Source organism: Sus scrofa, chromosome 1, assembly GCF_000003025.6.
Source record: "Sus scrofa isolate TJ Tabasco breed Duroc chromosome 1, Sscrofa11.1, whole genome shotgun sequence".
NCBI classification, from domain to species: domain Eukaryota; kingdom Metazoa; phylum Chordata; class Mammalia; order Artiodactyla; family Suidae; genus Sus; species Sus scrofa.
Genome location: NC_010443.5, coordinates 232,785,306 through 232,812,908, shown reverse-complemented (window position 1 = coordinate 232,812,908; position 27,603 = coordinate 232,785,306). Strand labels below are relative to the sequence as shown.

The 27,603-nt window shown below is 37.7% G+C and overlaps 1 long non-coding RNA gene across 3 annotated transcripts in view; it reads right to left on the bottom strand.

Moving 5' to 3' along the window:
• The window catches only part of LOC102167422, a 278,903-nt gene that overhangs the window by 5,668 nt on the left and 245,632 nt on the right, over positions 1–27,603 (bottom strand). For 2 of the 3 annotated variants that reach the window (XR_002336493.1, XR_002336494.1), the window contains one exon: positions 13,483–13,628. This is a non-coding gene — a long non-coding RNA (uncharacterized LOC102167422). Of the gene's footprint in view, positions 1–9,680; positions 9,908–13,482; positions 13,629–27,603 lie in introns of those variants that run through there. The other variant, XR_002336495.1, reaches the window with a different exon arrangement.

Sequence of the window (27,603 nt, the reverse complement as noted above, 5' to 3'; positions counted from 1 at the left end):
TCAAAAGCAAATGGCAAGGTATATTTAAGGTGATGAAGAGGAGAAACCTGGAACCAAGAATAGTCTACCCAGAAAGGCTCTCTTTCAGTCAGACAGAAAAATCAAAAGCTTTTCAGACAAGCAAAAGCTAAGAGAATTCAGCATCACCAAATAAGCTTCACAACAACTACTAAAGGAACTTCTTTAGACAGAAAAGAAAAGGCCAAAACTGGAAACAAGAAAACTACAAATGGGAAAGCTCACCGGTAAATGCAAACATAAAAGTAGGGAATCACCCATTAACAAACATGATATCAAGACTAGCAAGTGTAAAAAGAGGACAATATAAATGCAGAGCATTGAAAATCCATTTGAGGGAGTTCCCTTCATGGCTCAGAGGTTAACGAACCTGACTAGGATCCATAAGGATGCAGGTTAGATCCGTGGCCTCGCTCAGTGGGTTAAGATCTGATGTTGCTGTGAGCTGTGTTGTAGGTCACAGACACAGTTTAGATCCTGATTGCTGTGGCTTTGGCCTAGGCTGGGAGCTGTAGCAGCAATTTGATCCCTGACCTGGGAACTTCCATATGCCCTGTGTGTGGCTCTAAAAAGAAAAGAAAAGAATAAAGAAAATGCATTTGAAATTAAGAAATCAGCAACCAAAAACACTTCAGTACATATATAAACTGCCCTATCAAAATCCAATGGGAAGTGCAAACCAAAAAACTGTAATAAACACACACATAAAAAAGAAAAAGCAGGAATTCCCATCATGGCTCAGCAGAAACAAATCCAACAGGAACCATGAGGTTGCAGGTTCGATCCCTGGCCTCACTCAGTGGGTTAAGATCTGGTGTTGCCATGAGCTCTGGTGTAGGTCACAAACATGGCTTGGATCCTGCATTGTGACTGTGGCCAGCAGCTGTAGCTGATTTGACCCCAGGCTGGGAACCTCCACATGCCACAGGTGAGGCCCTAAAAAAGAAAAAGAAAAAGAAAATACAACATTAAATATAGTCAGTAAATCACAAAAGAGGAAGAGAAGAAAAAACTCCAATATTAACAAATTTAAAACAATTAAGAAAATGGCAATAAGTGCACGTATATCTATAACTACATTGAGTATAAATTGATTAATATTCCCACTAAAAACAGAGACAAGCTGAATAGATACAAAAACAAGACCTGTATATATGCTGCTTACAAGAGATCCACTTCAGACCTAAGGTTATATACAGACTGAAAGTGAAGGGATGGAAGAAAGTATTATATGTAAATGGAAATCAAAAGAAAGCTGGAGCTGCAATACTCACATCAGACAAAAAAGATTTTAAAATAAAGATAGTCACAAGAGGTAAAGGACACTCTATAATGATCAAAGAACCAATCCAAGAAGAAGATCGAACAATTTTAATTATATATGCACCCAACATCAGAGCACCACAATATATGTCAAATGCTAACATCAATAAAAGGAGAAATAAACAGTAACATGATAATGGAGATTTTAACACTCCACTTACATCACTGGGCAGATCATCTATACAGAAAATCAATAAGGAAACACAGGCCTTCAATGACACATTATATCAGATAAACTTAATTGATATTTATAGAACATTCCAACCAAAAACAGTAGAATATAGATTCTTCTCAAGTGCATAGGGAATTCTCCAGGATAGATCACATCTTGGTCCACATATCAAGCCTTGGTAAATTTAAAAATTTGAAATCATATCAAACAATGCTTCCAACAACAATGCTATAAGATTAGAAATCAATGTCACACACACACACACACACACACACACACACACGCACACACACACACACACACAAAAGCAAAAAACACAAACACCTAGAAGCTGAACAATATACTACTAAACAACCAATGGATCACTAAACACATCAAAGTGAAAATCAAAAAACTCTTAGAGACAAATGACAACAATACAATAATTCAAAACCTATGGGACACAGCAAAAGCAGTTCTAAGAAGAAAGTTTATGGCAATGCAATCTTATCTCAGGAAATAATAAAAATCTCAAATCAACAACCTAAACTTACACCTAAAGCAACCAGAGAGAGAAGAAAAAACAAAACTGAAAGTTAGTAGAAGGAAACAAATAATAAAGATCAGAGCATAAATAATGAAACCGAGAAAAAGAATATAGAGATTAACGAAACCAAAAGTGGGTTCTTCTAAAAGATCAACAAAATTGATAAACCTTTAACAAGACTCATCAGGCAAAAAAGGGAGAGGGCCCACATCAATAAAGTTAAAAATGGAAAAGATGTTACAACTGATCCCACAGATTACAAAGTATCATAAGAGACTACTGCAAGCAACTATATGCCAACAAAATGGACAAGCTAGAGAAAATAGACAAATTCTTAGTAAGGTACAACCTTCCAAGACTGAAGCAGGAAGAAACATAAAATATGAATAGACCTATCAAAAGTACTGAAATTGAAACTTCAATTTAAAAACTTCCAACAAACACAAGTCCAGGACCAGACTGCTTCATAGCTGAAATCTATCAAACATTTAGAGAAGAAATAACACCTATGCTTTTAAAAGTTTCCAAAAAATTGCAGAGGAAGGAACACTCCCAAACTCATTCTATGAAGCCACCATCACCCTGATACAAAAATCAGACAAAAATACAATAGAAGAAATTTGTAGGTCATTATCACTGATGAAAATAGATGCAAAACTCCTCAACAAAATATTAGCAAACCTAAACAAACAATATGTTAAAAGGATCAGATACTACAATCAAGTGGGATTTATCCTTGGTATACAAGGATTCTTCAATATCTACAAATCAATCAATGTGATATACCACATCAACAAACTGAAGAATAAAAACTATAGGATCATTTAAGTAGATGCATATAAAACTTTTGACAAAATTCAACAGCCATTTCTGATAAAAACTCTCCAGAAAGTGGGCACACAGGGAACCTACCTCAATGTAATAAAAGCGGTATATGACAAATCCACAGCTAACATCATTCTCAATGGTGAAAAGCTGAAAGCATTTCCACTAAGATCAGAAACAAGACAATGATGTCCACTCTTGCCACTTTTATTCAACATAGTTTAAAAATCCTCATATGGAGATCACAGAAGATAAAGAAATAAAAAGAATCCAAATTGGAAAAGAAGTAAAACTGCTACTGTTTGCAAATGATATGTCACCCATTTTGAATGTTTGCTTCCTTCCTAAATGCCAGACTGCATCTTCACTCCCTTTCCACAAAAAACAAGTAAAAAACCCAAAAAACTATTGCATACTCTTGCCAGTTGAGGAGCTGCATAACTTGGGGTTGTTGGGTCTTGAGGTTGCCTTCAGAAAGGAATCTGGCACCTGGACTTGTAGACTGTGATCTTTAAATTTCTGCATGCTTTGAGTTGCTTTTGAGCTCTGGAAGTATGATAAAAATTTCTAAGAATCACTGATAACATTTATCCCTTCAGAAAAGTAACAAACCAATGACAAATCATGGAAAACCACTCAGAAAAGCGACACAATATTCAATTTTAATAGGTTTGAATTCAGGTACCGTTTATTGATTGCATCTGTCCACATCATCAGATTATTTTTATTTCTTCTCTTTGTTCTCTGGGAGTTAAAAAGCCTAAAATATTACATTAACGTGGAAAATTGACCAAAATGGATATAATTTGTATCCTACAAATATATGGGGGAATGCCCTCCCAGAGAGAGACATATACTTAAATATTCATATGTTTTGTTTATTAAAGAGAAAAATTGGAAACTAACTAAATTTTAGTCATTGGGGGCCATCATTATATCTTACAGGGTTATTATAATTTGCTCTGAATTATAGTCTTAACTTTAGTCCCAGAAAGCCCTCCTCTTTCAATCTGCTTCCCTACTGTCCTCATACTCATCTTCTGATACTCAGATCTTACACCATTTACTACTTAGAAATGTTCTGCGATCCTCCACTTTTTCCCTTACCAATCACCACAGATAAAGTCCAAAGTATTTAATGTGGCACTTGAGGACCTCCACAATCCATTTCAAACTACCTTTCCAGGTTCATTGTCATTAATTATAAAATGGAATGATACATGAACCAGTTATTGAACAACATGGATGGATCTCAAAAAAACATGACATTAGGTAAACTAAGACAAATTACAGAATGCCATGTTTAATATGACATTACTTACATAACTTTCAAAACACACGATAATATTCTATTATTTTTCAGACATATAGATGAAAATGTAATTATTTAAAATTCATGAAAGTAATTGTCTTTGGACAAAGAGAATGTTAACAAAATTGAGAAGGACTTCAATCTTATCTGCAATATTTTGTAACTATTTGTTCCAATAAGATGTAAAGAAAATGTTAAAAAAAAATTAGCAGGTCTTTTTGGGATTATTATTTGATCACAGAGTTCTTAGAGGCAAGAAATACATTTTCAATCACTTAAAAAATAGTTATGTTTTGGAGTTCCTGTCATGGCTCAGTGGTTAACGAATCCAACTAGGAACCATAAGGTTGTGGGTTTGATCCCGGGCCCCACTCAGTGGGTTAAGGATCTGGTATTGCCATAAGCTGTGGTGTAGGTGGCAGATGCGGCTCGGATCCTGTCTTGCTGTGGCTCTGGCATAGGCCGGAGGCAACAGCTCCAATTGGACCCCTAGCCTGGGAACCTCCATATGCCATGGGTGTGGCCCTAGAAAGAGACAAAAAGACAAAAAAAAAATAGGTATGTTTTAAAGGTTTACTGGCTGATTTCAAGCCAATTTTGTGTAATGTATTCTCTACAATTTGTATTTATTCAATTTATGTGATTATATTTAAATATTTATATATATATCACTTAAATATTATTAAAATACAGTTTTTAATTAAATATTATTCAATTACAACTTCTTTACAATAAAACACTTTTAAGCTCAATTTTGACCAGGACTATTGACTGAGAAATTTGCAGTTTAGCCCAATAACATGGACAGTGCTTTGGAATCTACTGTTAAAAAGAAGACAACAGGCTGAAAATGGAGTGACTTATGCTAAGCCCTACATCACCAAATTGAGATTTAACTTAATTATAGATTCTGCTCTCCCAGAAATGGAACCTTAAATCACTCAGTCAGGAATCTCCTGGTCAGCACTAGCTAGATAATCTGCCTGAGAGACCTCTGCCATCCCCTAACAGAACAAAACCATAATAAGCAGCCCACTTTTTTGCCTAAGATAACATCCTTGTTCCTCCCTTCTGCCTATAAAAGTCTTGTTTTGTATAGCTCCTTGAAGCTCTTTTCTATCTACTAGACTGGATGCTGCCCAATTGAATCAATTGTTGCTCAAACTTGTAAAATTTTTTAAATGCCTTGGTCTATCTTTTAATACCACAGAAGTAGAATATTATCAGTACAATCAAGGTATATTTTGCTCCCAACTGAAAAACACAACTAGAGAGAAAATAGGCTGAGTACACCTAAAGCATCAGTCAATAAAAACACTGAAGTACTAAAAGCATCTGCAAAAAATTAGTATATGGTTGTATGACTTTATTTTTTCATTGAAATAATCATAATGGGGAAAATCAGAACACTGTACTTTCAAGTACATAGTTTTGATTATTTTTATGATTAAGTTTGAACTTCATATGATTTGTTGTTCCCCACAATCTTCAGGGTTTGAGGCATCTTAATCCAGACCTTCCATGCCTTTTGACTTTTCATCCTCACTTATGGAAAGACTCTTCTGGGCTTTTGCAGAGATCTTTGGAAAATGTCCTCTTGCTAGAAATCAACTCTCTCTGCCCTATATCAGTTCAATTTTTCCAGAGTCCAAAATCAGCACACAAATGTGGAGTGGGTTGTGCCCACAGGCACTGCAGGTCTGCACTCTAATTTATGGGGGGTTAGGGAGGTCTGCAGCACAAGGCCAAGAGGATTGTGGGAATGATGAACATGAACTAAATGTCCCATGCACACGCCAACTGAAAAGCAAAGAAGCTCTTCACCAAATGATGTACCCTGGGAAAAGAGAGATACATGAAAGGTCTGACTCCAGTGTGTCTGTTCCCCACATTGCTTGTTACCTCATGGAGCCTGCTCTTTGTTTTTCCATTGGAGATCATGCAGGAATCAACTGCCAAACATGCCTTACACCTCCATGCCATCTAATTATAGCCTGTAACACTCCTGAGTGCTGACAGTGCTGAGCTATTGACTCTTGACACTCTCTAAAGCTCTTAATTATCTTTTCACATAAGCCCCTTTCAGACCTGTCAACTTCTTTGTATTGTTTATGAAGGGGGAAAAAAAAGTAGCATATTAAGATTTCAGAACTATGCACTCAGAGGCAAACTTGCAGTTATACTTATGAGTGTGCTTGAATGTCTGTGTACTCATATGCATACAGACAAGTGAAGAGGGTTTCAGATTGTGGAATACAGCTCCAGGATGACAATTCTGATGCCAGCTTGCAATAGGGACAAGTAAACTTAATCAGGTAAAATGAAATTAACCCAAACCTTAATCAATCTGTCACAGAAGTCATTTTTAACCTTTTTCTCCTTTAGTGTTCAAATATACACATATATACACATGTGTATATATATATATATTGACTAAACTTATAAAATGTCTGAAAAAGTTTTTAAAAATTCATTCAAAAACTCACTAAGTTGTTAACACATTATGGCAGCGGGCAGTTTTAAAGGGACACTCATGCTTTGCCCTATTTAAGAAGTTATTTTTGTGACTTAAATGTAGAATTACCTAAAAATTATTTGCCCATATTCATACTAGAAAGTCAAATAACCTCGAGAGACATAGAAAAGTGGCCATTGCTACTAACTGACAACTTCAGATAAAGAAATTTCAGCTCAGAGAATCAATATGCCTAAATTCCTCTAGTAACTAGAGAAATAAGCCTGTGTTTCATCCTAAACAGGTTTAGGTTCTAAAATTAACATGCATGGCAAAACCATAAATAATTACAATTACCATTGAAATCACCATTGAATGTCATCCACGGCCATGGACTGAATGACTGAGATCTGGGGGACCTTCCTTCCCCGACTCCCATGCCAAATTCATATACTGAAGTCTTAATCCCTAACATGAAGTTATTTGGAGGTAGGTCTTTGGGAGGTAATGAGGTGCAAACGAGGGTGGAGCTCCAATGATCAATTAGTGTCCTTATCAAAAAAGGAAGAGACACCAGAGCTTTCTCTACATATACAGGATATGAGGAAGGGCCATGTGAGTACATGGGGAGAAAGCAGCTATCAATAAGGCTAAAAGAAGGTCTTCGCCAAGAACTGAACCTACCAGCACCTTGATTTTGGACTTCCAGCTTGCAAAATTTTGAGAAACAAATGTCTATTGTTTAAGCCACCCAGTCTATGGTATACTATTATTACAGTGTATGCTAATCAAGACATTCATGAAATATAATATAAAGATATACTATGTTCCATTAAGTCCAACATGATCTGTTGCTGGTGTTGTCTTAGATGTGGTCCCTGCTATCATTGCAACTGCCTAGTACCAGAACTGATTGCTAACTTCTTGGGGTAGATGATTGGCATTTTATCAGGGGGCTCTATAAAAAAAATCTGCAAACTCAAAAAAAAAAAAAAAAAACTCTTTAAATGCTAAGATGCTGACAGAGCATACAGGAATTGAGTCCAGCTGAAGTGGCAGGAGATTGACATTTCATAGAGCACCCTCCCTCTGGGGCATATCGTCACCCTCCAGCATCATTTATATTATTACTTCTCTAGTTCTCATTTTTCCCTTTGCTGATGTGTATAGCTGAAGTCAAGTAAGTTAAATGAACATACCATGCCCCTGTAGTGTATCAGGCCTTTGACTCTAATTTCAATCCTCTCTTCATGAGCTTTTGCATTCATCTCTGCCTTGTTGAGTTAGAGAAGGAAATGGAATAGAATCTGACATTAAAAGAACAATACAGCCTCCTCAGTTTTTCTCACTTGAACAGGAAAACAGTGAAACTTAGTAATGTTCAGCACTGAGCATAACAAATGCTTCAGGCCTGGAAGTAAAAGTGGGAACAAGAGAGCAAAAAGAACCTAGTGGCCATGAATTATGAAGAAAATATTCATCTAAAATACAGGATTATGCTTTTTGAATTGGGAGATAAAACTTTTTTTGACCACACTCACACATCCCAAAGCTCCAGGGCCAGGGATCAAACCTGTGCCACAGCAGCAACCCAAGCCACAGAAGAAACAATTCCGGATCCTTATCTGCTAAGCCACCAGTGAACGCTGAGAGACAACTTATTATTTGAAAAGGTTATCTCTAGGTTGATTATTTAAGTCCCACTTGAATGGTGAGGAAGAGCCTTAGTTCAATCAGTGATTGGCCTAAGAATAAAGTCTGGGTCCTTGGATGGCCAAAGTGGGGCACCGTGTACTGAGACAGCTGGCACAGTACAAAGAGCAGGGGGCCACACAAACCTAGGTATGAGCAAAGCTCAGACATTCACTATATACTGTTCAACAAGCCATCAAACACCCCGAGCATCAGTGTTCTCATCTGTAGATTTGGAATGATGGTACTTAGTTAACAACCTTGATTCAAAGATTAAGCAAGGAAATTTGTATAGAGCACTTCTAACACAAGGTTTGGCCATGTCAATTCTCACCTGATTTCATCAAAACCCTTGCTGGGGTAAAAGGGACACAGGAATTCTTAATAAAGTGAGAAAACTATCAAATGTTTCAACTCTGTAATCTTACAGTTACATTTAATATTGACTGAGAATAAAGATAAACTCAGTGACCTAATAATAACCACATTATGCTATAATGGGATTAAAATTATACAAATTATAAGAATGGGATATACAGGAGTTCCCGTCGTGGCGCAGTGGTTAATGAATCCGACTAGGAACCATGAGGTTGCGGGTTCGGTCCCTGCCCTTGCTCAGTGGGTTAACGATCCGGCGTTGCCGTGAGCTGTGGTGTAGGTTGCAGACGCGGCTCGGATCACGCGTTGCTGTGGCTCTGGCGTAGGCCGGTGGCTACAGCTCCGATTAAACCCCTAGCCTGGGAACCTCCATATGCCGCAGGAGCGGCCCAAGAAATAGCAACAACAACAACAACAACAAAAAGACAAAAAAAAAAAAAAAAAGAATGGGATATACAATTAAGGTTGTTTATGTTGCTTACATATAAAAAGCATCTATGAAAAGAGCAGCAGTCATATTCCAAGGTCAGTATTAGACTGCATTATCAATCTTCTCATTTGAGACATGATTATGGAATCAGTTTCCAGGTATTCTTTTATTTCTGGTTTGTTATAAGAAACACAATTTCTTAGCTTTAAAACACGTGTTGGTTTAAAGTCTTATCACTTTAATTGAAAACATATTACCTAATTTTAATCAAGGCAAATGGGTGGCAGTCCCATTGGATAAAGCCTTAGGATGTGAGTGGGTGTGCACCCACACTCAGGTACCAGAACACCCATGTGTATATTTCTCACTCTAACCTTTCTATGTCCCTTCAGGTTTCCCCTTCCTTCCCAAACAGATAATATACAGTAGACTTCAAAGAGGAAAGCTCTGCTACAGCTCTGCCTAGAAAAATTCACTCTTAGGTACAATTTTAGATTCTGAGTCAGAAAAGGAGAGGATGGCTCCAGGTGGGAGGTAGCAGTAGGGAGGTAAAGTAGAGAAGCAGTAAAGCTCAAAGGAACAAATGGTTGGGCGGAAAACTAAAAACCTTAGTGTTAAGGTTACGTCTGCCACTCAGGCATCAGCTCCCACCAGACCTCATTGGATGTAAAATGTACTTTCTAGGGCCGCTCCTCACAGGGTCACATCATCTCCAACAGTCTCACCTTCAATAAGCTGCTTCATGTGGCATTAGGTAATCTGGCTTTATTGGGAATCTAAAATAGGGGGATACATGACAATATATATCAGTTGGGATAATGGTCAAAAGAGATAAATGGTAGACATTTACTTTTCATCTCACAAACAGCTCTGTTAAAAATTATCTTTGTAAATCAGTGTTCAATAAAGCAATTTTTGTAAGTTCAAGAAGAGTTAAGTTTCTCCCTTTTCTCCTCTTGTCTCAGACATCATAGAACAGGAGCAAAGATAGTAAATTTTAGTTTGCCTTATCAGTGCTGAAATTCAACTTAATGAAAGTTACAGTGGTCTTTGTGAGTTGACCTCAAATCAAAATAGAATTTAAATTGCCATCTTTATCTAAAAACTTGGCCTAATCTATAATCAACATGTTTGCCAATGAATCAGTCTTGTTCAGGATTTGAGAACTGGCCATATTTGTTCAGCAATAATTATCTCCTTTAATTTGTTTACTAATCTGTGTTAATTACAGAAAAATCAGAAAATAAAGTTACACAGGGGAAAAAAATCACTAATCCTGCCTCTGGAGAACCTCTTACAATCAACTTCTGATTTTTTAATTCTAATTAGACAATATGGATACAAAACCATTCAAAGTGTTATGAAAGTCAAAGGTAAAATTATTTTGTTATGGAAACTGCAAACTATAACCAAATTTGATTTGATTTTTTGAGTATTAGGAAATCATTCTGTATCAAATTACCATTATCTTCCTACATTGATAAAGTAATTATTTAATAATAAAGGGCTGTTGGAATCCCCATTGTGGCTCAGCAGAAACGAATCTGACTAGGAACCATGAGGTTGCAGGTTCAATCCCTGGCCTCACTCAGTGAGTTAGGGATCTGGCCTTGCCGTGAGTGGTGGTGTAGGTCACAGACACAGCTCGGATCTGGCGTTGCTGTGGCTGTGGCATAGGCTGGCGGCTATAGCTCCAATTCAACCCCTGGCCTGGGAACCTCCATATGCCACGGATGAGGCCCTAAAAAGCAAAAACAAACAAATAAAAAAAAACATAATAAAGGGCTGCTTTTCTTGTTCTTCACAGACTAGAATAAAAACAAATTTATGTCCCCATTATTAAGTCATATAAATTAGATGTAATTTTAACATGATGATTTTCTCAATTCAGAATTTACTGTCTACACACATAATGACAGGAAGATATAACCCCGCATAAATCCTCACCACTCTGCCAAAAGACACACACTTTTGGTCAGGGGTCCTGTCATTTTGTTTGTTAACTTTGTATTACTTAGGATATAAGAAAGGATCATTGAATTGTGATTATGCTTTTATTACTCTATCTATCTATCTATCTATCTGGAAGTGGGCTTTATTACTCTCCCTCCTCAAATTTTAGTGCCATGATTTTTTAAATCTGACGTACAAGAAAGGTAGTGTTAGTAAAGCAAAAAATGACAAATAGTCTCTATTTCTTCCTTCACTTTGCTTTGGTTTCCCTCGTTACTTGACCTTGCCTTGTTCTTTTCTTCGCCCTCATTGTTTCTTTCTCCCTTCCTTTTCCTTCACTAGTACAAAGCCTATTAGAAGAAAATCCTTGTTTCTTCACATATTAAATTACATGATCTTTTCTGACTTTTACCTCTAATTTACTGCCACCACCAAAATGTATTGAGGGTATGCTCTAATCTTATCTTCTGTTAATCTCACAGAAAAAAAAAATGTTTGGAAAACACTGGTTTGGATTATATTAGGGAAAGAATACTGTGAACTGGAAAGAGTGGGCTCTGATATCAAAAAGACTTGGATAGTAAACCCAACTCTTTTGCTAACTAATCACTCAGGTGACTCAGGTGTCAGTTTAAATGCACTGATGCTCAGATTCCTCATCTAAATGGGTAAAGCACTTACTGGTTTGTTGTTCTTTCTGTTATTCATTATAAGAACCAGAGAAACTTTTCATGTGCCTAGATGAGAATCAGAGAAAGTTTTCATGAAGGGATTTCCCTTGATTAACTATGGTCACCAGAACTTCAAGGTAGAGGACTCATCTTCCCTTCTGCTGATGCTCTCCTACCGTGGGCCCCAACTTTTCCTGCTACTTCTGCTATCCGCTTGGCTCCCTCCTACATCTTCTGCTTTTGTCTCCTCTCTGGGTTCCATTATCCCAGCCTGAAGCTCTCCGGTTTGACCTAGGCACAATGATATGTCATTGAAGTCAAACAGAGCAAGATCCCAATCTGGACTTTGCTGTTTACTAGCTGTCTGACTTTGGCAAGTTATTTAAACTCTTTGAGTTACGCCTTCTTCAACTATGAAATGAAATCAATAACATCAACTTCTCACTGCTATTGTTAGATTTAGATATGATGACTACAAAGTGCGTGATACAGTGCCTGGAAAACAACACAGTACATATTGAAGAGTTGGAATTATGCCAGATTGTCTCTTAAAATGCCCACAAGTTATTTCAGTTATTTTATCTGAATCCATTGTTAACTTGCTGACTTACTAAAATAAATAAGAGAGGGAAGTGTCCAACTTCTTGACAATGACAGTCATGATAGTTTTATGTTAAGTCACTGAAAACTCTGTGCACACTTTTGCACAAACATGAGCAAGTCATATTAAATCCCTAAGGCTTTATTTCCTAAAGTGTGAGAACTAGCAACATAGGAATTATTGATTGTGAGGTTCATATTAAACTCATATTCACAGGCCTTGACCCAGACTTTTTGATTTAGAATTTCTTACAGGGGTCAGGGAGCCAGCAATCCGGAATTTGAACACAATTTTCCGTGAACTTTAATTTTCACTCAAGTTTATGAATACTAATAAGTGAAGGCCATTCACTAAGAGTGATGAATGAATTTAATTGGAAAGGTTCTCAGTGAACAGAATTATTCTCTGACCACATATATGCTTTTTTATTTTAAAAAGTTATTTAAAAATAAGGGAGACTGTAGCTAGCAAGTCTGTAGTCAACACTGTATATTTTTTTATAAAAATCTTAGCTGAAATGCAATTATGTGGTACTTGAAGGTGCTCATAATTCAGTGGTAGGATGCCTTTCATTCTTGTGCCAACCACCAACTCAGTGGGTCAATTTTCCTTAGTTCATGGTCCTGTCACATCATGGGTCCTTACATCCACACACCTTCAGTAACCACAGAATCATTTACTAAATAAAATACTTCTTCTCTTTTTTTTTTTGTCTTTTTTTAGGGCCACACCCATGGCATATGGAGGTTCCCAGTCTAGGGGTCTAATTGGAGCTGTAGCCACCAGCCTACATCATAGCCACAGGAACGCCAGATCCAAGCCACATCTGCGACCTACACCACAGCTCACAGCAACGCTGGATCCTTGACCCACTGAGCGAGGCCAGAGATTGAACCCACAACCTCATGGTTCCTAGTTGGATTCGTTTCCACAGTGCCACAATGGGAACCCCCAATACTTATTTTCTGAGGCTAACTCTTGATCATGAAATCTCTCCTGCCCGAGAGTTAGACCATGAGATTACTGTCCACACACAAATGGATTTGTGGTTCATATTTCTCCCAAAGGAATGACAAAAAGTTCATTAAAAAAGGGAAATCAGCAGAGGCTATGCTTTCTTACAGACCTTTTCATCATATTCCAGGAGCAACGATCTTTCAGAAAATACTGCTGGCCAAAACAAGCACTAGTGATCATGGAAGCATTCTTGTGTTGACCACTGGGGATGATGGCACCCCCTCTCCCATGTGGAGCCAAGCCAACTCATCCAGCCTGTGAGAAGACAAAGAGTAAAGAGAGTATGTCTGAATCTAGGTCATCCCCTGTTCTTGCATCTCAGAAGCACACCCATGCCCACCACCACCCAACATAAGCTTTTCTTAATGTCCTCAGGATATTTCTGAAAAATTTGGTCTTTCTATCCTTATTAACTGATACTTTAACTAAAATGGTCAACCTGACTGTATTATAAACTATATTATAGATAAAGTGTGAGTTTTTCTTCAGACCCTAATTTAGCAGACACATGCTAGCTCTTCACCAAGTCCATTTCATCTTCTCCCCAGCTGCATTTCCCGCCATACTTGCAAAGAGGTGCAGCCATGAGCCTGAATTCTAGCCAACAGAAACTGAGCAGAAGGTATATGCACCATGGCTAGAGCAGGTTCATAAACACCTCCCACTCTATACCTGTATGTTCGTCCCGTTTCCAATGGCTTCATAAGTAGCTATGTTCAAAGCCATGCATTAAAGTTGATAAAGCAAAAGCACAGAAGAAACCATTATTACTTGGAGAGCAGCCCTCCATAAGGAATACCTATCTTCTCAGGGCAAGAAACAAACTTCTGTTAAGTTAAGGCACCAAAATTTCAGGTTTATATGATATACTGCCTAGTTCTGCCTAATATACAAATCTATCTTAGAAATGTGTCACATATTGAAAAAACACCAGTTACAATCACCAGACAGTGAGTCCCCCAAAACATAGCCTCTAATTCAACTGCAATGAAACAGGATTTTAAGTATTATTACTGAAAAAAGAGTTCAGCTTTAAAATAAAGATAATCCTTGACAAGAATTTACAGAACACCTTCACACTGTCCTCAGGTAGAAATGACAGCATTCTCATTTTCATGGTAAAAGAAGCTAAGGCCAAAAAAGGAAAGTGATTATTTCAAGATAACCAAAATGACATTCAAAAAACAATGAGGGAAGCATTATATTTGCTGTGGGTTTGTAAGAAATGGCTTTTATTACGTTAAGGAATGTTCCCTCTATATACCCAATTTGGTAAGAGTTTCTATCATGAATGGATGTTGGACTTTGTCAAATGCTTTTCCTGCATCTATTGAGATGGTCATATGGTTTTTGACTTTTATTAATGTGGTGTATGACATTGATTGATTTACATATGTTGAACCATCTTTGTGAACATGGGATGAATCCCACCTGGTCATGGTGTATGATCTTTTTGACATGTTGTTGTATTTGGATGGCTAAAATTTTGTTGAGAATTTTTGCGTCTATATTCATCAAAGATATTGGTCAATAGTTTTCTTTTTTGGTGGTATCTTTGTCTGGTTTTGGAATTAGGGTGATGGTGGTGTCATAGAATGTCATTGGGAGTGTTCCTTCTTCAACCTTTGGAAAAACTTTAAGGAGGATGGGTATAAGTTCCTCTTTGTATGTTTGGTAGAATTCTCCTGTGAAGCCATCTGGTCCTGGACTTTTATTTGTAGGGAGTGTTTTTATGACATATTCAATTTCATTTCTACTTATTGGTCTGTTCAGTTGATATATTTCTCCTTATTCAGTTTGGCAGGCTGTAGGTCTCCAGAAAGATGTCCATTTCTTCTAGGTTTTCAAATTTGTTGGCATATAATTGTTGATAGTTTTCTCTCATGGTTTTTTTTTTTATTTCTGTAGTATCTGTTGTGACTTCTCCTTTTTCATTTCTAATTTTGTTTATTTGGATTCTTTCTCTCCTCCTCTTGGTGAGTCTAGCCAGAAGTTTGTCTGTTTTGTTTACCTTTTCAAAGAATCAGCACTTGCATTGATTGATTTTCTCTATTGTTTTTTGAATCTCTATTTTATTGACTCAAAATGACTGAAAGATTAAATATAAGATAAGACACCATCAAATTCTTGGCAGAGAACATAGGCAAAAAATTCTCTGACATCAACCTTACAAATGTTTTCTCAGGTCAATCTCCCAAAGCAACAGAAATAAAAGCAAAAATAAACCAATGGGACCTCATCAAACTGACAAGCTTTTCTACAGCAAAGGAAACCAATAAGAAAACAAAAAGACAACTTACAGAATGGGAGAAAATAGTTTCAAATGATGCAACTGACAAGGGCCTAATCTCTAAAATATACAAACAACTTATACAACTCGACAGCAAAAAAGCTAACACCCCAATTGAAAAATGGGCAAAGGACTTGAGTAGACATTTCTCCAAGGAAGATATACAGATGGCCAAGAAGCACTTGAAACAATGCTCAACATCCCTGATTATTAGAGAAACACAAATCAAAACTACCATGAGATCCCACCTCACACCAGTCAGAATGGCCATCATTAATAAGTCCACAAATAACAAGTGCTGGAGGGGTTGTGGAGAAAAGGGAACCCTCCTGCACTGCTGGTGGGAATGTAAGCTGGTACAACCACTAAGGAGAAAAGTATGGAGGACCCTTAGAAAACTATACATAGAGGATGGGATTAAGATGGCAGAATAGAAGGACTGGAGCTCAACTTCTCTCCTAAAAACAACAAAATTCACAACTAAAGGCTGAGCAATCTTCAACCAAATGGACTGGAAACCTTAAAAAAGGATATCCTCCTCCAGAAGACAAAGAGGAGGTGACATCAAGAGGTAGGAGGAGCAATTACATGATATAAACAACCCCATACCTCCTGGGTGGGAAGCCCCACAGACTGGAAACTAACTGGTTCACAGAGACTCACCTACAGGAGTGAGAGTTCTGAGCCCCACATCAAACTCCCACATGAGGGGATCTGGCACTAAGAGAGCCCCTGGAGCATCTGACATTGAAGCCCAGTGGGGTTTGTGTGCAGGAACTCCACAGGACTGGGGGAAATGGAGACCCCATTCTTAAAAGGCACACAGAGACTTTCATGTGCAATGGGTCCCAAGGCAAAGAAAAGTCTCCAAAGGAAGCTGGGTCAAACCTGACTGCAGTTATTAGAGGACCTCCTAGAAAAACAGGGGTGAATGTTGCTTGTTATGAGGGAAGGACATTGGAAGCAAAGCTTTTGGGAATATTCAGCAGGGTGCCTTTCTCTGGAGGTGGCCATTTTGGGAAAATCTGGCCCCACCCATCAGTCATCACTGAGAAGCCCCAGGGCAAACAACAATCCAGGTGGGATCACAGCCCCACCCCTCAGTAAACAGGCTGCCTAAACACCCCTCAGGCACACAGCTGCCTCTAACCCCATCCAGAGACAAAGCCCCACCCACCAGAGGGATTAGAATCGGCTCCACCTACCAGGGGGCAGGCATCAGCCCCTCCCATCAGGAAGCCTACACCAAGCCCCCATAGCATCTTCAGCCACAAGGGGGGCAGACACCAGAATTAAGAGAGGTTACAACTCTATTATCTATTAAAAAGGTCACCATGCCAAAAGCCTATAAACATGAAAAGACAGAGAACTATAACTCAGATGAGCGAGAAAGGAAAAACCCCAGAAAATCAGCTAAGTGATGAGAAGATTCTCAGCCTCCAGGAAAAAGACCTTAGACTGTTAATGCTGAAGATAATGCAAGACATTGGAAATAAACTGGAGGCAAAGATGGATGGATAACTTACAGGAAACACTGACCAAAGAGATACAAGATACAAAACTTAAACAAGAAGAGATGCAAAATACAATAACTGAAATCAAAAGTTCACTAGAAGCAGCTAACAGCAGAATACAGGAGACAGGAGAACAAATAAGCAAGGTGGAGGACAGATTAGTAGAAATTACGGATGCAAAACAGAAAAGGGAAAAAAGATTGAAAACAAATGAAGAGATTCTCAGAGAACTCCGGGACAATGTTAAACGCACCAACATCCATGTTATGGGGTGCAAGAAGGAGAAGAAAGAGAGAAGGGGACAGAAAACATATTCCAAGAGATAATAGCCAAAAACTTCCGAACATGGGGAAGGAATCACTCACTCAAATCCAGGAAGCACAACGAGTACCAGATAAAATAAATCCAAGGAGGAATACCCCAAGACACATATTAATCAAACTGACCAAAATTAAAGACAAAGAGAAAATCTTGAAAGCAGCTAGGGAAAAGAAACAAATAACATACAAGGCAACCCCAATAAGGCTATCGGCAGATTTTTCAGCAGAAACTCTTAAGGCCAGAGGGAGTGGCATGATGTACTTAAAGTGATGAAAAGAATAACCTCCAACCAAGATTACTTTACCCAGCAAGGCTCTCATTCAGATTTGAAGGAGAAATCAAAACCTTCACAGATAAGCAAAAGCTGAGAGAATTCAGCAACACTAAAACAGCCTCACAACAAATACTAAAGAAACTTCTCTATGCAGAAAAGAAAAGGCTGCAACAGGAAACAAAAATACCACAAATGATAAGGCTCACCAGTAAAGGTATACATACAGTAAAGATACCAAATCATCCATGCACAATTGTACCACCAAAATCACAAAACATGAGAAGAGGAGGGTACAAATGCAGGACACTGAAGATGAACTTGCAATTAAGAGAACAACAACTTAAAACAATCTCATATAGACTCTTATATCAAAACTTCAGAATAACTACAAACCAAAAATCTACAATTGATACACAAACAAAGAAAAATCAACTCAAATACAACACTAAAGATAGTCATCAAACCAGAAGAGCAGAGAACAAGAGAATAAGGGAAGAAAAAAGAGCAACAAAAACAAATCCAAAGCAATTAGTAAAATGGCAATAAGAACATACATATCCATAATTACCTTAAATGTTAATGGACTAAACGCCCCAACCAAAAGACATAGACTGGATGAATGGATACAAAAACAAGATTCACATATATGCTGTCTTCAAGAGACCCACTTCACTTCTAGGGACACATGCAAATTGAAAGTGAGAGGATGGAAGAAAATATTCCATGCAAACAGGGATCAAAAGAAAGCTGGAGTAGCAATACTCAAAGCGGACAAAATAGACTTTAAAATGAAGAATATTTTAAGGGACAAAGAAGGTCATTAATAATGATCAAAGGATCAATCCAAGAAGAAGATATAACAATTTTAAATATCTGCACACCCAACATAGGTTCACCACAATATATAAGGCAACTGCTAACAACCTTAAAAGGACAAATCAACAATAACACAATAAGAGTGGAGGACTTTGACACCCCACTTATGGCAATGGACAGATCATCCACACAGAAAAACCATAAGGAAACACAGGCCCTGAATGAAGCATTAAACCAGATGGACTCCATAGATATTTATAGGACATTTCATCCAAAAGCAACAGAATACACATTCTTCTCAAGTGCACATGGAACACTCTCTAAGATTTATCACATCTTGCTACAAATCCAACCTTGGTAACTTTAAGAAAATTGAAATCATATCAAGCATCTTTTCCAAACAAAATGCTATATGACTGGAAATCAACAAAAAGAAAAAAACTGCAAAAAACGCAAACACGTGGAGGCTCAACAACATGCTACCAAACAACCAATGGATCACTGAAGAAATCAAAGAGGAAATTAAAAAATACCTAGAAGGAAATGACAACAAAGATACCACACTCCAAAACCTATGGGATGCAGCAAAAGCTGTTCTAAGAGGAAAGATTATAGCAACACAAGCCTACTTCAGGAAACAAGAAAAACTCAAATCAACAAGCTAACATTACATCTAAAGCAGCTTGAGAGAGAAGAACAGACAAGACCTAAAGTTAGTAGAAGGAAAGAAATCATAAAGATCAGAGCAGCAATCAATGAAATAGAAACAAAGAAAACCATAGGAAAGATCAATGAAATGAAAAGCTGGTTCTTTGAAAAGATCACCAAAATTGATAAACCCTTAGCCAGACTTATCAAGAAAAAAGAGAGAGCAGTCAAATCAATAAAATTAGAAATGAAAAAGGACAAATAACAATGGACATTACAGAACTACAAAGGATCATAAGAGACTACTATATGCAACTATATGCCAATAAAACAGAAAACCTAGAAGAAATGGACAAATTCCTAGAAAAGTAAAATCTTCCAAGACTAAACCAAGATGAAATAGAAAAGATGAATGAATGGACTTCCAACAAACAAAAGTCCAAGACCAGATGGCTTCACAGGTGAATTCTATTAAACATTTAGAGAAGAGCTAACACCTATCCTTATGGAACTATTCCAAAAAATTGCAGAGGAAGGAACACTCCCAAACTCATTCTATGAGGTCACCATCACCCTGATACCTAAACCAGACAAAGACACCACAAAGAGACAAAAGACCTGTACTCTGAAAACTATAAGACACTGATGAAAGAAATCAAACATGACACACATAGATGGAAAGATATACCATGCTCGTGGATTGGAAGAGTCAATATTTTCAAAATGACTATACTACCTAAGGCAACCTACAGATTCAATGCAATCCCTATCAAATTACCAAGGACATTTTTCACAGAACTCAAACAAAATATTTTAAAGTTTGTTTGGAAGCACAAAAGACCCAGAATAGCCAAAGACATCCTGAAAAAGAAAAATGGAGCTGGAGGAATCAGACTCCCGGACTTCAGACTATACTACAAAGCAACAATCATCAAAACCATACAGTACTGGCACAAAGACAGACATATAGATCAGTGGAACAGGATAGAAAGCCCATAATTGAACCCACACACCTACAGCCAACTAATACATGACAAAGGAGGCAAGAATATACAATGGAGAAGAGACAGCTTATTCAATAAGTGGTGCTGGGGAAAACTGGACAGCCACATGGAAAAGAATGAAATTACAACACTCCCTAACACCATACACAAAAATAAACTCAAGATGGGTTAAGGACGTATATATAAGACCAGACACTATAGAACTCTTAGAGGAAAACATAGGCCAAACACTCTCCGATATAAACGACAGCAACATCTTCTCAGATCCATCTATCAGAGTACTGACAATAAATACAAAAGCAAACAAATGGGACCTAGTCAAACTTCAAAGTTTCTGCACAGAAAAGGAAACACTAAACAACACAAAAAGACAACCCACAGAATGGGACAAAATCTTTGCCAGTGAATCAACAGAAAAGGGATTCATCTCCAAAATTTATAAACACCTTCTGCAGCTCCACACCAAAAAAAAACAAACAACCCCATCCAAAAATGGGCAGAAGATCTAAACAGACAATCCTCCAAAGAAGACATACAGATGACAAAAAAACACATGAAAAGATGTTCAACATCACTCATTATTAGAGAAATGCAAATCAAAATCACAGTGAGGTACCACCTTACACCAGCCAGAATGGCCATCATCAAAAAGTCTACAAACAATAAGTGTTGGAGAGGGTGTGGAGAAAGGGAACCCTATTACACTGTTGGTGGGATTGTAAATTGGTGCAACCACTGTGGAAAAAAAGATGGAGATTCCTCAGAAAACTAAACATAGAACTACTATTTGATCCAGCAATCCCACTCCTGGGCATCTATCCAGAGAAAACCATGACTCGCAAAGACACATGTACTCCAATGTTCATTACAGCACTATTTTCAATAGCCAAGACATGGAAACAATCTAAATGTCCATCGACAGAGGAGTGGATCGGGAAGATGTGGTACATATACACAATGAAATATTACTCAGCCATTAAAAAGAACGAAATACCAGTATTTTTAGCAACATGGATGGACCTAGAAATTATCATGCTAAGTGAAGTCAGCCATACAATGAGACACCAACATCAAATGCTTTCACTGACATGTGGAATCCGCAAAAAGGAGAGACTGAACTTCTTTGCAGAACAGATGCTGACTCACAGACATTGAAAAACTTAAGGTCTCCAGAGGAGACAGTTTTGGGGGTTGGGTGGATGTGCTTGGGTTGTGGGGTAGAAATCCTGTGAGACTGGATTGTTATGATCATTATACAACTACAGATGTGACAAATTCATCTGAGTAATAAAAAAATAAAAAATAAAATAGTAAAAAGAAAAAAAAGAAAAAGAAAACTATACATAGAACTACCATATGACCCAGCAGTCCCACTCTTGGACATTTATCCAGACAAAACTTTCCTTGAAAAAGACACATGTACCTGCATGTTCACTGCAGCACTATTCACAATAGCCATGGAGACAACCCAAATGTCCACTGTAGGTGACTGAATTAGGAAGATGTGGTATATATACACAATGAAATACTACTTGGCCATAAAAAAGAACAAAATAATGCCATTTGCAGCAACATAGATGGAACTAGAGATTCTCATCCTGAGTGAAGTAAGTCAGAAAAAAAAAAGACAAATACCGTATGATATCATTTATATATTTATATTTTCCACAGAAAAGAAAACCATGGACTTGAAGAACAGACTTATGGTTGCCAAGGGGGAAGGGGAGGAAGTGGGAGGGACTGGGAGCTTGGGGTAAATAGATGCAGAATATTGCCTTCGGGATGGATCAGCAATGATATCCTGCTGTGTAGCACTGGGAACTTTATCTAGTCACTTATGATGGAACACATAATGTGAGAAAAAAGAATGTATACACGTATGTATAACTAACTGGGTCACCATGCTGTACAGTAGAAAAAAAATATATATATATACACACACATATATAATAAATGATAAAAAATTAAAAAAAAAAAAACAATGAGGGAAGGAGCTGGCATTCAGATCTTGGTCTTTTTTTTAAGTTTTTGTTTGTTTTTTTGTTCCATTTTGCTATTTTAGGGCTGCACACTCAGCATATGGAGGTTCCCAGGCTAGGGGTCCAATCAGAGCTGTGGCCACTGGCCTACACTGCAGCCACAGCAATGTGGGATCCAAGCCTCGTCTGCAACCTACACCACAGCCCACTGCAACGCCGGATGCTTAACCTGCATCCTCATGGATCCTAGTCAGGTTTGTTAACCCTGAGCCACGAAGGGAACTCCCAGATCTTGGTCTTTTGACCCTAGATCTAACTCATTGTCCCCCAAATAAATGTTGTTCTTTGTACTCTTGATGAAAGGTCTTACAGCCACTTCTCATAGAGAGAAAAATTAGGTCATCTCTGTTCATCAGCAGGCAGAGTAGAGAGCACCCCTATTTAATTTCAGAGTCTGTTTTTTGTTTTGTTTGTCTTTTTGCCATTTCCAGGGCTGCTCCCGTGGCATATGAAGGTTCCCATGCTAGGGGTCGAATTGGAGCTGTAGCCTCCGGCCTACACCAGAGCCACAGCAACACAGGATCCAAGCCGCGTCTGCAACCTACACCACAGCTCAGGGCAACGCCGGATCGTCAACCCACTGAGCAAGGGCAGGGACCGAACCCACAACCTCATGGTTCCTAGTCGGATTTGTTAACCACTGTGCCACGACGGGAACTCCCTCAGAGTCTGTTTTTAATTTGAATAGAGAAACTAGGAAGTTGGGAGTTTTCTTCTTCCCCATAAAAGTGGATGAGGCCCTACTTCTGAAATGGATGTTGTACATTTTGAAGTTTCCAGTACTGTCTTCGAATTCATTTGCTCTGATTTGAGGCTCCAAATTCAAACTTTGACTCTCAAATCATACTGAACTTTTTCCAACTACTATTCTGACTCTAAAGTGATTTCATTTCACTTAACCAGGTTTCCTGAGTTGAAATTACCAGCTTTGGAATCACTTCTTTGTAAGAGGTCAGAACAAATTTAAGCAATGAAATTTGTTTTGCTGAGAACCAGTAGAATGAATGTGGCTGTGTTTATTCCCTGATTTTGAACTCAGAAAAACATCCCTCAGTCTGTCATTGATTTTGTGTTTTCTATAAAACTTGAGCTGGCAAAGGATAAGATGTTAGTTTGTTTTGTTCCATAGACCTTTTTCTTTTAAGCCGAATAGACTTTCTCTCTATGAGCTGAATTGCTTCTCAGTTGACTCTAGGGCAATCCATCCCACTGGAACACCCAGCCTGGCTCTCAGTGTGAGAGCAGCCATGGCGTGCCAGCACTGTCATGATAATAATTTACAGCTGAGGTTGTTGCATTCCTAGCCCTTTTAATGTGACTGTGTATATAAGCATAAATATGCCTAGAGACAAGGGAAATACGTTCAATTATTTTATTGCATTGTTTTACAATATACATCATGTATCCCCAGGCATTGAAAATAGCCCAAGTAAAACAAAAATAAAGATAAATCCTGTGATCATCAAAACAGGGACCAAACCCAAAATATGCCTTGGTTTGTGGTCGGGTTGAAAATTACTGTCCTTTTCATCTTAAGTCTTTTTATGTTATATTTAAATTAATTACACATGGAAATATTTCTACCATGAGATATGGTGATGATTTCCTGAGAACAAAGCTCAGTGGAAAATTGTATATTTATTTGGGGAGACATTTGATGCAAAATTATGCTACCTTTTATTTGGTTATGACCTTGAAACCTAACAGCAAGAACAAAACTTTGCATGTGGTCATTTTCACTGTCAATTTTGGAAGGAAGAAAGGAATGCAGGGAAAGAAGGAAGGAAGGGGGAAGAAAAAGAAGCAAAATAATTTCAGTAATGATATAAAGATCAAATTTAGAAAATTATTATAAGATCCAAGGAATCAGGCTTACCAATCACAGTTTCCTTTCTCATTATTATATTATTTATCACTTATTAAGTATATTTAACTCACAATATTTTATTTACAGTATAAGAAAAACATGAATAGTTTAAATTCTAAGTGTAATATAAGCACTTAATTAATACCATGCAAATACATTTATAAAATATAGGGTCCCCACTTTGAAATGCTGACTTGAACCATATATGAGGTCAACATTCATTTCTAAGATAAAGAGATAATGCGAGGTACCCCCACAAAACTTAGCTCTACCGGAAAAGATGATCAGAGAACCAGCCTTAACACTGAATCACTGGGAAAATATACAAGTATTTCATTAGCATATGTCCTTAAATATCATAAGCAACAAAAAGAATAATAAGAATTTCTAGAAGCTTTAAAAGAATACAAGTGTACAATAACTAATTGTTGAGCAGATGAATAGAAGGATGAATTAATAAGTGGTTGAATGAAAATATATGGATTCTTGCTACTGGGTGGATCCACATCTATGCTAATGTCAAATGATGCCATAGACAGGAAGAGGTATGAGGAAATTTCCTACAAAGACCTTGTGGGAAGAGAAAGAAGGAGCCTAACAGTGATGGAGAATATCAGGACAGAGGTCTCAAAAATCTAAAAACATTTTGACTCACAAAGGCTATCTTTTGCTCCACTACATGACTCTAGAATGACATCCTGGGAAAAGAAGATGTCGTGGTACAGAGTGGCAGAAGAGGTGGAAGTCTAAAGAAGATGGGAGATTTGGTGAGTGTCATCATGAGAAATATCTATGGACCATAATGAGATAGGACTCCACACCTGCCAGCACAACTATTTTTTAAATAAATAGAACAAAACAATACTGGGAAATAACCCGCATTGGCAGGGATGAGGAGAAATTTGAGCCTTGGTACATTGCGGTTGAGAATATAAAAGCAATGTCTATAGTATCTAATTTATACTGTAAAAATAGGTATGGTGATTCCTCAAAAAAACAAATACAGAATTACCATACTATCCAGCAATTCCACTTCTGCATATATAGCCAAAAGAAATGTAAGGACCTGAACAGGTATTTGTACACTCAAAATTTCATGGAACCATTATTCACAATAACCAATAGATAGATGCAACCCAAGTGTTCATCAATAGATAAATAGATAAAATGTGGAATATACATATAACTGAATATTATTAATTTTTAATAAAGGAAGGAAATTCTGAGAAATGTTACAACATGGATGAACCTTGAAGACCTTATGCTAAGTGAAGTAAGCCAATAATTAAAGGAAAATACTGTATGATTTCACTTATATCAGGTAGATTAGTCAAATGCATAAAGACAAACAGAAAAACAGTTGTTTCCAGGGATTGGTGGGTGGTGAGAATGGTGAGATGGTGTTTAATAGGTACAGAGCTTCCTTTAGGGAACGTGAAAAGTCTCTGGAGAATGATAGCAATGATGGCTGCATGACAGTGTGAATATACTTAATGCTACAAAACTATATGCTTAAAATGGTTAAGATGACAAATTTTGTGTTATGTATATTTTATAATAATGAAAACAGATATATCCACAAGAGCAGAAGCATAATGGTTCAGTTAAATGCAATTATCCCAGAACAATCTCAAAGACTAGGATTTGATGACCTTGGTAAATGCCCATCCCCACTGAATCTTTCTGAATTTTTCTCTTGGGTTTTTCTATTTAACTGTATTTATTAAGAGAAAAACCCTAAAATTCTAATACATTATATGCTGATCCTTAAGAAGAAGGAAAGTAAAAGACTACTATCTTTAACATGAAGCAGGTAAGAAAGGTAAAAAATGCTGAAGGAATTGATAGTTGTTATTACTGCCAAGCAGGAAGGGAAAACTAAGACCTGAGTACCATGAAGAGAAAGAAAAAGCACTAGATTTCAATGGCTCTTCAGCAAGAATCCAGGAACAGCCTACAAGAGACAAAAGCTTTCTTAAATGATTAAGAAAAATAAAAGTGAAAGGAATAAAAAGGGCACTTAAGAAGCACAAAATAAAACGAAGCTTTTATCCACCAGCTTTTTGTTTTATCTCAATGGTGGCGTTCTCCTACAATGAATTACATTTTGATGCATTTGTTCAGATTGTCCTGATAGGACTAAAATTCTTTAGTTTCATGTAGTAGTCATTCAACAAACATAAACATATTGACTGTGATAAATATGTTAAGAAAGTTGAGAAAAAGTTAAAACAAACAGGAAACACAAGAAGGCTTTTGAGGGGAAGTTAGATTTCAATGGACCTTTGAAAATGAGATCTGATAGGTAGTTAACTAACAATCAGAATTCCAAAAAGAGGGGGGAAATTAGTGTGTTTTAAGAGCACAGAAGCAGGGTGGGGAGAGGATTAAGATGGCAAAATAATAGGACATAAAGTTCACCTCCTCCCACAAAGACATCACAAATATCTCTATATGTGCCATGATTCACTCATAAAATATACTGAACACTAGCAAAATGCCTTAGGTTTCTGATAGGACAAGAAAAACTCCACATAAACAGTAAAAACAATGAAAAAAAATAAGTGAAAAAGGAAGTGGGACAGGACCTGTGCCCCTAGAAGCGAGCTAGGAAAGAAGAAAAGTTCCCACACCCTGGGAAGCACTCCCACTAGCAAGGAGCTCAGCTGGGACAGGGAGGAACTTCAATGTCTTGGAGAAGAACAGAGCAATCAGTTTGAAGCAATTAAAACAGAAACAGCCCTCCACAAATAAATGGTCAGTGCTATATGCAGTCTCTCGGGATAGGCCATAATGGAAGATAATATGAGAAAAAGAATGTATATATTTTATATGTATGATTGGGTCACTATGCTGTACAACAGAAATTGACACAACACTGTAAATCAACTATAATAATAACAATAAACAAATTTAAAAATTAATAAAATGGTCAGTGCTACGGCACTCCACTCCCTGGCCCAAAATGACTGTCCACTGGTGTGGGTGGGATCTGGGAACTAAAAGTCAGGCTTTGGAGATCAGACTCAAGGAGAGAACTGGGGTTGGCTACATAAGGAAAAAACTGGGGTTGGTGGTTCAGATACAGCCTGAAGGAACTAGACTCTAAGTGACCATATTTGTGGGTGTAAGCTGAGGAAATCTGCACTGGCTTAGAGGCCAGGCACCACTGTTTTGGGGTATGAAAGGAAAGAGGTGGGATCCACCACTACAGCCTTCTTCCCTGCATGCACTCTCAGGTGGCAGGACACCACCTATATCAGTTCCAGGAGGTACTGCAAGTGACTTCTATTGGCAATGGGAAGGGTTACAGGAGCAGTTGCCACCCTCTCCAGCTATAGGGAGCAGTTGCATTAGCTCCCAGGAACACAACCATTGCCAGCTACAGGGAGTCATCCTGCTAGCTACCAGGCAATGGAAGTGGTCACAGGAGATGCATGATGACCACTCTGTTCCT